This window comes from Dermochelys coriacea, chromosome 13 (assembly GCF_009764565.3).
Source record: "Dermochelys coriacea isolate rDerCor1 chromosome 13, rDerCor1.pri.v4, whole genome shotgun sequence".
Taxonomy (NCBI): Eukaryota; Metazoa; Chordata; order Testudines; family Dermochelyidae; genus Dermochelys; species Dermochelys coriacea.
Window position 1 is genome coordinate 35,992,851 of NC_050080.1, and position 15,597 is coordinate 36,008,447.

Consider the following 15,597-nt stretch of genomic DNA (forward strand, 5'->3'; position numbering starts at 1 on the left):
TTATATTGACAGAGATTTCACAATCTCTTTAGACAATTTATTCCAGTGCAATATCTCATGCCTGCATTCTTTTTTATGGGCTGGGCTTCCTGGCCAGACTGCAGGAGTGCACAAAGGGAAATGTAGTCAGGCCAAGGACCCTGGTATATAAGGGAGAATGGACACCTGAATTAGAACTCCCATCAGACAAGTGGACAACAGGGAAATACAGTTCATGGCTTCCAAGCCCAGCTGTGACCAATGTTATTATCTAGTCTGACCTCTTGTATAACACGAGACATTATTTCCCCAAACATAATTTCTCTTTGAACTGGAACATATATTTAATAAGTAAATAAATCTGAGCTTGATTTTAAAATTCCAGTGATGGAAAATCCAACATAACCTTTGTTAAATTGGGGTTAATTGTTCTCACTCTTAAAATTGCATGCTTAATTTCCAGTCTGAAATTTGTCTAGCTTCAATAAAAGTTAATGTTAAACCAATTTTATTTTAATAGATTCAAAACAAACCATTTGTAGTTCATGTCCACAAATCAAAACATTTTGATTTCCAATGAATAGCATATTTTGTTTTGAGTTTTCTAATGGAAAACAGAAAAAAAATCAGCAAAATTGAAGTTGTCTGCAAAAAATATCAGTTTTATGGAAAATGCATTTTCCACAGAAAAATTCCAACTAGCTTTATTAATTACCCATGGTTCATTTAGTTCTAGACTTTCTCTGAGACCACCAAAAAAGAGAACAATCAGTGTCAGATGTGACAATGATGATGTGATGTAGACATCAAATCCCACTGTGCAATAGACTAGGGAAAGCCCCAGATCACTCAGGTTCAGAGCTCCTCATAGCAAACATGACTAGCAGTTGGTTCTCAAACCACTTTCCTTGATTCTTTGATATGTACAATTAATGATGCAATTATTATGGCTAAGATTTTAAGTGAGCCTGAGAGAAGTAGGTGCAAAAATCCCATTGTCTATTAATGGAATTGGGGTGACTACTTCTCTTAGGCCTTTTTGAAAAATCCCAAGCATCATTATTACACTTCCTTTGGGTCCTTGTTACTGAGAAATTTACATAGGTGATCATGTCCCTGAGGGACCAATGTTGAGCAAATATATCTTCATAATAACGATGACTGTTCTCAGACAATGCTTGGAGAAACTACTGTCCATAAACAATATGTTGTCATAATTCAAATTACAAATAAAGAGAAATATAACTGTATGGCGGAAAAAATGTCCACGTGTTGTGTTTGGATCAGAACCATCCTGAGACCCTTTATTTCAAGCAATGCGCATTGCAAGGAGAGACAGGCAGGGCTGCTCTGCTGAATACAGAAATACAGGAGCTTATATAGCTTAAAACCACAAGTGGTTACACATACTTTTGCATTGATATTTTGCCTTGTTAGGAATCTATCAAAACAAGCTTCCTTATTTCCTTATAGAAAAACAAGCTTTTTCCTGTTATTCACTGGTGTTTGTTTTGTGGGTTAACAACCTTTCTAACACTACTGTTGTAGTTACACTTTAACATGCCTGTCTGTTGCAAAATGTTCTGCTTAAAACTTTTCATTTTGCCTTCCCTCCTGCTCCTTATACACAGAAACAAGCTTGACCATTGTCTAAGGCCTAGACAGGCTTGACCAAAGTCTGAGGCCTATTAAATTTTCCTTCACAATTGTTTATATATATGTATTTATCCTGACACATATCTATCTATCTATCTATCTATCTACCTATCTATCTACTGTTGTATCTAACTGACAAAAATTAATTGAAGGAGGAAAGAAATAACTCATCGAGTCAATATAGCTTCTCAGACATAAAATGAGAAGAGTTAGGAAAGTCTCTCATCTTAATGTGACAGTTTTAGATGACACAAGTGAGCTTTTATACTATGCAGTTCTTTTCTTTAAAAAAAAAAAAAAAAAGGTCCAGAGGCAAACCTGAGAACTACAGGCCTGTAAAGCCTAACTTCCATATCAGGAAAATTGGTTGAAGCTATAGTAAAGAATAGAATTCGCAGACATATATAGATGAACTTGACTTTCTGGGGAAGAAAACATTTTTTAAAAAAGGAAAATCATGCCTTATAGTCCATTTGAATTATGTGAGTGGGTCAACAAACATGGAAAAGGGTGACCCCGTTGATATAATGTACTTGGAAATTCAGAAAGCCTTTCAAAGGGTCCCACATCAAAGGCTCTTAAGCAAAGTAAGCAGACATGGGATGAGAGGGAAAGTCCTTTCATGGATCAGTAACTGATTAAAAGATAGGAAATAAAAGGTTGGCATACATTGTCAGCTTTCACAGTGGAGAGAGGTAAATAATGGGGTACCCCAAGGATCTGTACTGGAACCAGTGCAGTGCAACATATTCATAAATAATCTGGAAAAAAAAAGGTAAACAGTGAGATGACAAAGTTTGCAGATGATACAAAATTACTCAAGATAGTTACATCCAAAGCTAACTATGAAGAGTTTCAAAGGGATCTCATTAAATTGGGTGGCTGGGTAAGAAAATGGCAGATGAAATTCAGTGTTGATAATGCAAACAAATGCACATTGTAAAACAGAATCTCATCTATGCATACGAAATGATGGGGTCTAATCTAGCTGTTACTGCTCAAGAAAGAGATCTTGGAGTCACTGTGGATAGTTCTCTGAAAACATCCACTCAACACACCGTTCAGTCAAAAAAACTAACAGAATGGTAGGACCCATTAGGAAATGGGTAGAAAATCAGATAGATAATATCAAAATGCCACTATATAGATAGATAATGTGCCTGAACCTTGAATGTACTTATGGTCAGCCCTACTCAAAAAAGATATATTAAAATTGGAAAAGGTACAGAAAAAGGCAACAATTCCGTATGAGGAGACATTAAAATGACTGGAACTATTCAGCTTACAGAAGAGATGACTGACAGGGAATATGATAGAGGTCTATAAAGTAATTAATGATGTGGAGAAAATGAATAATGATGTGTTATTTACCCCCTTCACATAACACATGAACCAGGAGTCACTGAACCAAATTAATAAGCAGCAGGTTTAAAACAAACATTACACATAACACACAGCCAACTTATGGAACTCATTGCCGGGATATGTTTTGAAGGCCACAAATATAATCGGGTTCAGAAAAGAATAAGATAAGTTCATGGTCCATCAGTGAATTTTAGCCAAAATGATCAGGAAAACAACCCCATACTCTGGGTGTCCCTAAGACTCTGACTGCCAGAAGCTGGGACTGGATGACAGGGGATGGATCAGTCAGTAATTGGCTTATTCTGTTAATTCCCTCTGGAGCATCTGGCCACTGTCACAAAACAGGATACTAGCCTAGATTGACCATTGGTCTGACCTAGTGTGGCCATTCTTATGTTCTGGGAAAGTTGCAAGTCATTGCAATGGATTTTATTTATCTGCCCTTCATGACAGAAATACAGCTATCAGATTAAAAGTATTTGCTTCAGCATTTGAATGAGCTGAGGATTGGTGTGATAATAACATTGCTTTCTTAAAGCGTTTTCTATTGTTGAAAGCAGTGAAGCACATAGCATATTTTTTAAAGCCATGGTCAGGAAATGCTGCTGTTGGCCTTGCTGGAGCATGTACAACTAGCAGTGTGAACCAAAGGCTGTGAATCAGAGTAGACCTGGTCTTGGCAGAACAGTAACATACCCGGTATTGGCTGACCAAGTAAGCACATTCCTGATAGTAAAAAAACACCCAGAGCTCTCAGGTAGCTATGGAAACACATTCCTAAGAGATGGCACATGGACACACACAGCAACCCCATGTAAGAAAAGGATGGCGTGACAGGATCAGGGATGAGGAAGTAGGATGTTTTGATTGAACTAGCAGGTACAAGGTATAAGGGTGGTAACCAACCAGACCTGGAGTGTCATACTTGACTTGTTTGTATCAAGGTCTAAAAGGAGTAGTTATAGGAGGGGCAACTTTGTATCAGCCAACGGGACAGGCCCCTGGTGTCCTGACTGAGCCTTTCCCTTGTCATGGGCAGACATGTGCTAGTATCCCTGTGACCCATTGGACAGAGCGGAGTACCATGCACTGCTGATAATAAACCTGGCTGAGCTCCTTCACCCCCAAACCGAGCCCATGGTCTGCCTCTATGAGTAACATCGAGGTCTGCTCAATCAGCAAGCTGCATCCTCTGATCATGCAGCCAACACTGGAGCTCCAAGAACAGCAGCATTGAGCAGCCGTAACAACTTTGCGGCCCTAACAACATTCCTCAGCACTAACAACATCTGCAAGGCCATGGAGCATTTTAAACATGTACACACATACCACTTGCAATGATGTATGGGGTAGTTCCATTAATTGCTGAATCCAGTAGCACATCTTGTACCTCCCCAAGTCAAAGCATGGGATACAGTGTGTGACAAAGCCACAAAATGAAGGAGACAAAAATATCACTCATGCAAAAAACCTAAAATGATATGTGATTCCTTCTTTTAGTGTGGGAAAACTAAAATGGTCATACGGGTCATGCACTAGGATGGCTCTGAGAAGAGATAACTTCAATTCTCTGCTCCATCACTAACTCCCTGTAGGGCCAGGTAGTATGTAAATTCATATTTCTTTGCCTCAGTTTCTCATTTGTAACAAGTCTGCATGCTGCCTTACCAGAAGGACATAGACACAGTTTAGGGGGGTTCCCAGAAGGGTCGGGTTAAGGGGGGTTAAGGGGGGTTCTGCTGAAGTAGGAGACATTAAAAGAGACAAGTCTGTCCAGTTTGATGGAGAGCACAACAGGGACACATGCTACATGACTGTGCATGGGGACTATGAGAATGTCAGATGCTCCTTTATTACCCTGAATGAGCTACCCAGAGCATGGACTGTAGCGAAGGTGGGATAACATCCTCCATAGAGACAATGCTAACTGGCACAGAGAAACTGTTGTGGATTGGCCAGGCATAGGACTGGTGCAGATTAGTCCCTTCATAGAGCAAGAAGGGAACTAGATACCACACTGGTACTCTAAGTCACAATTCAGTCCCTAACCTGTTCCTCAAACAGCACAGGTAATGTTAGGATTTTGAAAGGGGGCTAAGAGTATTATAATAATAGAATTCTAGAAATGCAGGGCTGGAAGGAACCCCAAGAGGTCATCTAGACCAGCCCCTTCTGAGGAGGACGAAATAAACCTAGAGTATCCCTGACAAGTGTTTGTCCAACTTGTTCTTTAAAACCTTCAATGATGGAGATTCCAGAACCTCACTTAGAAGCCTGTTCCAGGGCTTAATTATCCTTATAATTATAAAGGCTTTCCTAACATCTAACCTAAATCTCCCTTGCCACAGTTCAAGCTCATTCCTTCTTGTCCCACCTTCAATGGACATGAAGAACAATTGATCACCATCCTCAACATATCTGAAGACTTTTGTCAGATCTCCCCCTTCCCCAGTCTTCATTTCTCAAGAGCAATCATGACCAGTTTTTTAACCTTTCCTCATAAGTCAGGGTTTTTGAAACTTTTTATCATTTTTGTTACTCTCCTCCGGACTTTCTCCAATTAATCCACGTTTCCTAAAGTGTGTTGGGGTTATCCCAAGACCTTTTCCATTCAGTTCCCCAAGAACTCAGTTTGACTTCAGTCTCCTCACTCAGGATCCTTTATTTGGCATACAGCAATGCCATGTTGAGCCCAGTAGACTCAAACAAAGAGGGTGGGAATAGGGAGTACCACACATCCAAAGTGGCACAGCAAACCTCTTCCTTCCTTCACATTTACATATTACATTGTAATTACTATACATTGCATCACATGTTTTTGGATTAGCTTGGTTAGTTTGCAGGAACCAATCTCTATATGGCATGCTTTGCTCATGCACTTTCCATGCTCAAACTACTCTTTACCTCTTCTTTACTTTACTGACTTATTCTGTCCATTGTTATCTTGTTCATAATAAATGGCTTCCTGGGTGTTCTCCCTCTTATCTTGGCTATCTTAGACATTTTGTCTTTTAGTTTACTGACCCATTTACTTTCTTTTTTAGCACAGATATTCCTTTTTAAGCCTGCTAATCAATTTATCTCCCTACTCCTGTCTTCTAAGAAATGAGGCCTCTCCCATGTTTAATTACTTATGTCAGGAAAGGCCTACAGTCCTAAAAAGTATGGCACCAAGAATTTGACACAGTACTCCAGTCGAGGCCTCCCCAGTGCCAAATATAGCATGACAATTGTTTCCCAGGTCTTTCACATGACTCTCCTATTAATACACCCCCGAAAGATATTAGCCTTTTTTGTAACTGCATTATTTTGTTGAGTCATATTCAATTTGTGATCCACTATCACACCCAGATTCTTTTCAGCAGTACTACTGCCTAATCCATTTTCCCATTTCTATAGTTTTGCATTTGTTTTTCCCCCCTTCCTAAGTGTAGTACTTTGCACTTCCTTTATTGAATTTCATCTTGTTGATTTCAGACAAGTTGTCCAATCTGTTAAGGTTGTTTTGAATTCTAATCCTGTCCTCTAAAGGGCTTGCTACCCCACCCAGATTGGTATTGTGATGGGTTGTCATCCCTGGGGTGCTGTCTGGGAGCTGAGGGAATTGCTGTGCTCCCCTAAGATACACAGCTGTGTTGGGGACACAGCCAGCCTCACCCAGGCCTTGTTATCATTCAGCTTAACAACAGGTGGCACCACTAACCCAAACTGGGCTACCTGAGTGTAAACAGCAGACACCAGCCAATTTCCAAGCTCCTCAGTGTAAGGGACTGTGGAAGACTTTGTTACAGCCTAGCCAGGGAACTTCCGCTTTCTCAAGCCGAGAGGTTACTGTGGGACATAGATAGCTGCTTCGTTATTTTGGGATAGAGTTAGTTTTTGAAGGACACAGCTGCTTTGATATTGTAGGAGATAGTTCTTGAAGGACACATCTGTCATGTGTGGTTCTCTCATCTTCTCCACAGAGGGAGAAGCCTGTGCAGTGGAGAGTCTTGTTTTGGTAGGGTTAGGGTTTTTTTTCTTTTATTATTTATTTATTTGTGGTATATAAATATACCTGTAGCTACATGTTTATGTTAAGAAAGGAAAGTCAAATAAACATGCTTTGAACTTGGAGCAGAAGGTGATGAGGTTTGTGACGGTTTTTAGTTCCTGGGTCTGTCCATTCCACAGCCTTTAGCCGGCCTCCTGGAGAAAGTTTCATCTACTGCACTGATGAGTTTTACTCTTCGGCCTTGTTTACATTACACGCTAAATTGGTGCAGTGGCGTCAGTTTAGTGGGTCTGGTGTAGACATGATAAGTTGATGGGAGAGCACCCTCCCATTGACTTAATTAATCCACCTTAATGAGAGGGAGAAGCTATGTCAATGAGAGAACATCTCCCGTAGACATAGTGTGGTGTAGATCCGTGTTAAGCTGATGTAAGTTACATCCGCTTAAATTACGTAACTTATGCAACTTAAGTTGCATAACTTTCACTGACTTGTAGCATTAGTGTAGACAAGGCCTTAGTATTGAGAGTTCCATTGAGCCAGAGGAGCACAGATGTTGGCCATCTTTGTCCCAGATGTTAAACCATATTCAAGTGTCCTGGGCCCAGGCCAATGAGCACTTTGAAAATAAAGACCAAGACCTTGAACTCCAGTTGAAATTCTATGGGAAACCAGTGTATAGAGCAGAGGATAGGTCTTATGTGTGCAGGGTGGCTTGTATTGCTGAGGAGACACACGGCAGCATTTTATAATAGCTGGAGTTTCCTAAGCTCTGAATGTTTCATGTCCGGGTATATTGCATTACTGTAGTCCAGGCAAGAAGTGACAAAAGTGAATGACTGAGGCCAGGTCTTTGTCTGTCAGGATGTGACAGAGTCTCCTAGACAACTGGAGATGACAGGGAGTGTTACTCATGGCTGTTGTTACGCAAGAGTCCAGCATCAGCAAGGAATCCAAGAGGACTCCTGACTTTGTGTGTTTGACCATTGTTATGTCCCTTTGTCTCTCTGTCCCTCAGTTTCCCCCTACAAAATGGTGCTAGAAATATTTACCTCCTGTATTAATCAAAAGTGGCACCACATACTAGCTAGAGGAATAGGGATGAATGCAGAGCCTTCACCCTTCAATTCCAAAATCCCAGGCCAATCCCATCTTCTCTTAGGAAGACCCTTATCCTTTCTGGGGACCTATGTTGGGCTCATTATGCATTGGGCTCCATTGTGATTTCTGGGTACTGCTGAATTGGCTTGGACGGATTAGCCAATAGCCTTGGAAGGATTAGATTTTTATTGGCAACAATCCATTTTGCCATGCACATAAAAACTGATCAAAAATATTTCCAGTGATAATCATTGAAATGTACAGACAGGCAAAGTAAGAAAAATGCTGCTTGAAAACCTATTAGAGTTTAATTTAAGGACATAGCATTGATCCACAGGTCAAAAACCTGGGTCTGCAAGGTTTATAGGAGCAGCCACACACCAACCCTCCACCTGGCAGCCTGCTGGTGCTTGCTTACCTGGGACCCATGAAGGCCAGCCCCAGTTTGAGGCTCCACCCCTACAGTCCTATTGGCAGAGTCCTGGAACAGTTGATTGGCCTGCTTGCCCTACTTAAGCCAACAGTAGGAACAAGAAGCTCTCTGAACAATAGGACTTCACCCTGTTTTGGATTGTGCACTGCCTACTCCTGCCTCAGTGTGACTCCTGCATCTGTTTTGCGATTCTGACCTCCAGTCTGTCTCCTGACTCGGACCTCCTGGGATCCTGACTGTGGCTCCGGAATCATGGTTCTGATCTTCAGTTTGTCTCCTGCTTCTGACCTCCTGGTATCCTGACTCCTGTCTTGTGACTGAGGATTTTGGCTCTGAATATGAGGTCTAGAGGCCCATAACCTGTCCATGGCAAATATTTACTTGCATATTTTGACAAATGATGCTGACAGTTATAAAGCTTGAACCTTTGAATCTGAGCATCTACTATTATTAAATAATTATTGTCTGATCTGTCAATAACTTGGTGCAACTGTGAAAATGTAACTGATAAAAAATAGAAAAAATTCTTAAAATTAAGATCAATATTACCCATCAAAATTGTATATAATCAAATTCTGCCAAGCCTAACTAATAATAGCAATCAGTCATCCACTACATAATTTCATGGGGTTTTGGCTGCATAATCCATTAATGTCTGAACACAATTGACTTAAAAGCAAACACATTCCTAAGAGATAGTACAGGAACACACCAACACTTCATAAAAATAAGGATGGGATGACAGAATAATGGATAAGGATGTTTTGTTCACACTAGCAAGTACAATGACAAGGTGGTAACTAACAACATCTCGAGTGTAATACGCAGTGTTTGTATCAACGTATAAAAGGGGAGGTCATGGGAGGGCAATCTTTGTGTTAGTCTTGGGGACAGCATCCTGGTATGCTGCTTGAGTTGGTACCATTGTTGCAAATACATGTGGGTTAGTGCACATGTAAACATTGAGATGGGGCACTAGGACCATGCTTCATCAAAAATAAACCTGGTAGAGCACCTTGCCACCGAAACAAGTCTGTGGTCTTTCTTTATGAACAACATTGAGGTCTGATGAATCAGCAAGCTGCGTCCTCCACAGAACCAGAAACAGCAGTACTTAGCAGCCTTATCAACATTTACCAGCACCAACAACTGGGGGCAGCAAAGCATGGAGGTGGGGAAGGGGCACCTATACAGTATAATGGGCACTAGGGGAAGCAGAAGTTGAGGGTGGGGAAGGGGAGGCTATGTCATATAATGGGCACTAGGGGCAGCAGATATTGGGGGCAGGGAAAGGGAGGCTATACTGTATAATGGGCACTAGGGGCAGCAGAAGGTGGTGATGAGAAAGGAGCACCGGGGAAGCAGAAGGTCAGGGTGGGGAAGCAGTGACTCTATTGTATAATGGGTACTGGGGTAGCAGAGGCTGAGGGGTGGGGAAGTGGCAGCTATGCCACATTATGGGCACTGGGGCAGCAAAAATTAGCGTTGGGGAAGGGATGGCAATACTGTATATTTGGTACTGGGTCAGAAGGCGGTGGGGGTGTGAAAAAGGTGGTTATCCTGTATAATGGGCACTGGAGTAGCAGAGGGTGGGGAAGGGGCAGCTATACTGTATAATGGGCACTAGGGGCAGCAGAGGGTTGGGGTGAGGATGGAGCGGCTATACTGTATCATGAACACTAGGGGTATCAATTGGTGAGGCATGGGGAAGGGGCAGCTCTACCTGTGTAATGACAAACTGTAAGTATTTGAAATAGTTCTTATTCTTATTGAAAAATGGAGCCCAACACATTTTCCTTTATTCTTTCAGTTTCAGTCTAACATCTTGTCATAAACATAGAACTATGGGGTAGCATAAAATCCCTCCTGAGCAGCTGTACTGAATCCTGACCTGTATGGGGCTAAGGCTTGGTCTAAACTGGTGGGGAGGGGGAATCAATCTAAGTTACACAACTTCAGCTATCAGAGTAGCAGCCGTGTTAGTCTGTATTCGCAAAAAGAAAAGGAGTACTTGTGGCACCTTAGAGACTAACAAATTTATTAGAGCATAAGCTTTCGTGAGCTACAGCTCACTTCATCGGATGCATTTGGTGGAAAAAACAGAGGAGAGATTTATATACACACACACAGAGAACATGAAACAATGGGTTTATCATACACACTGTAAGGAGAGTGATCACTTAAGATAAGCCATCACCAGCAGCAGGGGGGGGAAAGGAGGAAAACCTTTCATGGTGACAAGCAAGGTAGGCTAATTCCAGCAGTTAACAAGAATATCAGAGGAACAGTGGGGGGGGGGGAGAAATACCATGGGGAAATAGTTTTACTTTGTGTAATGACTCATCCATTCCCAGTCTCTATTCAAGCCTAAGTTAATTGTATCCAGTTTGCAAATTAATTCCAATTCAGCAGTCTCTCGTTGGAGTCTGTTTTTCAAGCTTTTTTGTTGAAGGATAGCCGCTCTTAGGTCTGTGATCGAGTGACCAGAGAGATTGAAGTGTTCTCCAACTGGTTTTTGAATGTTATAATTCTTGACGTCTGATTTGTGTCCATTCATTCTTTTACGTAGAGACTGTCCAGTTTGGCCAATGTACATGGCAGAGGGGCATTGCTGGCACATGATGGCATCTATCACATTGGTAGATGCGCAGGTGAATGAGCCTCTGACAGTGTGGCTGATGTGATTAGGCCCTATGATGGTATCTCCTGAATAGATATGTGGACAGAGTTGGCAAAGGGCTTTGTTGCAAGGATAGGTTCCTGAGTTAGTGGTTCTGTTGTGTGGTGTGTGGTTGCTGGTGAGTATTTGCTTCAGATTGGGGGGCTGTCTGTAAGCAAGGACTGGCCTGTCTCCCAAGATCTGTGAGAGTGATGGGTCGTCCTTCAGGATAGGTTGTAGATCCTTGATGATGCGTTGGAGAGGTTTTAGTTGGGGGCTGAAGGTGATGGCTAGTGGCGTTCTGTTATTTTCTTTGTTGGGCCTGTCCTGTAGTAGGTGACTTCTGGGTACTCTTCTGGCTCTGTCAATCTGTTTCTTCACTTCAGCAGGTGGGTATTGTAGTTGTAGGAATGCATGACAGAGATCTTGTAGGTGTTTGTCTCTGTCTGAGGGGTTGGAGCAAATGCGGTTATATCGTAGCGCTTGGCTGTAGACAATGGATCGAGTGGTATGATCTGGATGAAAGCTAGAGGCATGCAGGTAGGAATAGCGGTCAGTAGGTTTCCGATATAGGGTGGTGTTTTTGTGACCATCGCTTATTAGCACCGTAGTGTCCAGGAAGTGGATCTCTTGTGTGGACTGGTCCAGGCTGAGGTTGATGGTGGGATGGAAATTGTTGAAATCATGGTGGAATTCCTCAAGAGCTTCTTTTCCATGGGTCCAGATGATGAAGATGTCATCAATGTAGCACAAGTAGAGTAGGGGCATTAGGGGACGAGAGCTGAGGAAGCGTTGTTCTAAGTCAGCCATAAAAATGTTGGCATACTGTGGGGCCATGCGGGTACCCATGTTAGGTGATTAACATAACTGAAGTCGACATACTTAGACCTATTCACCATGGTGTCTTCACTGCAGTGAATCGACTGCTGCTGCTCCCCCCTTGATTCCGCCTGCACCTCTCGCAGAGGAGTCAACGGGAGAACACTTGGGGGTAGATTTATCATGTCTAGACTAGACACGATAATTCTACCCCACTGGATCGATCACTGCTCGCCAATCAGGTGGTAGTATAGACATACCCTAAGAAGCTCAAATAACCTGTTTGGCACCTGACCAAAAGGACCAATAAGGAAAAAAGATACTTTAAATCTTGGTGGGGGGAGGTTTTGTTTGTGCTCTTTTTGTTGTTCCCTCTCTGGATGGAGAGAGAGACCAGGCAGGTAAAACATCTCCTAAAACCATACCTGAAATGATTAATCTAAGGTTACAAAAATTGTAAATAAAGGGCAAGGAAATGTGTTAGATTATATTTTGTTTTAGCGTCTGAACTTTCCCTATGCTAAGAGGTAATTTCATTCTTGTTTTGTAACTGGTAAGCAGAATCAGAGGGGAATACCTCTGTGTTTTAAATCTTTTTATGTACCCTGTAAAGTTATCTTCCATCCTGATTTTGCAGGTGTGACTCTTTTACTTTTTTTAAATAAAATTCTTCTTTTAAGAACCTGATTGATCTTCAGTGTCCTAAAAACCATGGGGTTTGGTCTGTGCTCACATTGTAACCAACTGGTTAGTATTTTATACTCAAGCCACCCCAGGAAAGGGGGTGAAGAGGCTTGGGGGAATATTTTGGGGAAATGGGGACTCCAAGTGGCCCTTTTTCCTGATTTTTTGTCTAAATCACTTGGTGGTGGCAGCAATAGGACAAGGAAAGGATTTGTGCCTTGGGAAAGTTTTAACCTAAGATGGTAGAAATAAGCTTATGGGGTCTTTCATGCAGGTCCCCACATCTGTACCCCAGAGTTCAGAGTGGGGAAGGAATCCTGACATGATGGCAGCATAGTGGGATCATTTTGAACCAGAAGCACAGAACTCTGGATTTTAAAAGGACACTTTTTTTTTCTGCTTGAAAACCAGGGAGGTTGTTTTTTTTTTTAAAGGACACTTTTTTTTTAAAGCTGAGAGCAGCTGGAGGGTTTTTTTTTTTCTTTGTGTGAGGGCAGAGTAGTTAAGTTACAGCAAGGGAATTCACAAGCTGTTGGGTTGTTGTTTTTTTTCTAGCTCTTGGACTAAGCTAGGCTAAGGGCAAAAAGGCTAGCAAGAGTGATGGAAAGTGAGGTCCAAAAAAACCCTGGAATTAGCGAGATTGGAAGCTGAAGAGAGACAGAAGGAACATGAAAGACAAATGGCCTTAAAGCACTTGGAGTTGGAAGCAGAGAAGAGGAGAGAGGGGAAACGCTTGGATACAGAGTTAGAGCTGAAGCACTTAGATCTGGAAAGGGCTAAGTTGGGTCTACCATATAACCCTGACAGTCTTTCTCCAGGTACCGCTCCCCATTCCAAAAAATTCCCCACCTACAAGGTAGGTGATGATACAGAGGCCTTCTTAGAAAATTTTGAAAGGGCCTGCCTTCGATACAGCATCTCTACAGACAAGTATATGGTGGAGCTGAGGCCGCAGCTCAGTGGACCCTTAGCTGAGGTGGCAGCTGAAATGCCTAAAGAACATATGAACAGCTATGAACTTTTTTAAAAACAGGCCAGAATTAAAATGAGACTAACACCCAACCAGGCCCGTCAGTGGTTCAGAGCCCTAAGGTGGAAAACAAAAGTGGCATTTTCCCGACACACTTAACACACTTTGAAAAATTGGGGTGCCTGGATATCAGGAGCATGTGTTAAATCTCGGGAATATCTGTCTCTCCTAGTACAAATGGAGAAGTTCTTACAGGGTGTTCCTGAGGAAATAGAAAGGTACATCCTAGATGGGAAGCCCAAAACCGTAATCCAGGCAGAGGAGATCGGAGCAAAACGGGTTGGAATGGTGTCCCTAGCCTCTCTTCGCCAGAAGCATGATTGCAGGGCATGGATCACTTGATGATAACCTGTCTGTTAATTCCCTTTGGGGCACCTGGCACTGGCCACTGTCAGAGGACAGGATACTGGGCTTGGAGGGACCCTTGGTCTGACCCAGTAGGACCATTTTTATGTTTCTATGTTCTTATGCTCTCCTAGAAGACAGAGCTTAGTACTTCCAGCTAGTGGCTGGGATTCACCATGTGCCCAAGGGGCTGGCACTGGGGGCTTTCAATGTGGACTCATCTTGACCTCCCCCAAGTCCTGTCTGAGGGGGTGACAGGTGCTGAACGTGTGTGGGGTTGTGTGTGTGCAGTGGCAATGTGTGTGTGGGGGTGTGTGTGGGGGGTGTAAGTATGGGCGGTCTCCCCTGGCAATGCTCTTGGTGTCCACACATCATTCAGGGATCAAATCCAGAGGTGGCTGCTCCCATCCACTCCAGAGACCAAGTCCCAGGGACCCAGTGAGTCAGAGAGCAGATATCAGACCCTTCTCACCCAACTCCCTTCACAGAAGAGACGGAGACACACACAGTCCTTCTTGCTTCAATTCTTCTCTGGCTTCTGCTCTGTTCTGCCACCTGCCCCTCCCTGCTCTAACCACTAACCCAACCAGAGGCAAATTCAGGTTGCCAATCAGCAAGAGGTTTGTAATCATCAGAGGGAGGAAGTTCTGAAGCAGGCTCCCAATAGGAGTTGTGGGAGGCACACAACTCAGTTAGTTTTAAGGGACAGATAGAGAAATAGCATTTAATATCAGAAAGACTAAATACACAAAAATGAGGAGGTTAGTGAAACAGAAATGAAAAGGTACAGCACCAAAAGTAAAATCCCTGGAAGCTGTGTGGAAACTTTTTAGACACCATAATAGAGGTTTAATTTAAATGTAAACCCCAATTTAAAAAACATAGTAAGAGAACCAAAAAAGAGCCACCACGGTTAAACAACAAAGTAAAAGAAGCAGTGAGAGGCAAAAAGGCATCCTTTAAACAATGGAATATAAATCCCAATGAGGAAAATAGAAAAGAGCATAACTCTGGCAACCGAAGTGCAAAAATATAATTAGAAAGACCAAAAAAGAATTTGAAGAACAGCTAGCCAAAGATTCCAGAAGTATTTGGCCCCACTTGGAGAGGGTTCAAAGAAGAGCCACAGGAATGAATAAAGGATTAAAAAACATACATGCTGGTGATAGACTCATTGATCTCTTTATTTAACTTAAAGGGAAGGTTAAGGGTGACTTAAGGGAATTAAAACCAAAAGTAAAAGGTTCTATAGCCATATAAATAAGAAGAAAACTAAGAAAGAAGAAATGGGGCCGCTAAACACTGAGGATGGAGTGGAGGTTAAAGATAATCTAGGCATGGCCCAATATCTCAACAAATACTTTGCCTCAGTCTTTAATATGGCTAAAGAGGATCTTAGGGATAATGGTAGCATGGCAAATGGGAATGAGGATATGGAGGTAGATATTACCATATCTGAGGTAGAAGCGAAACTCAAACAGCTTAATGGGACTAAATCGGGGGGCCCAGATAATCTTCATCCAAGAATATTA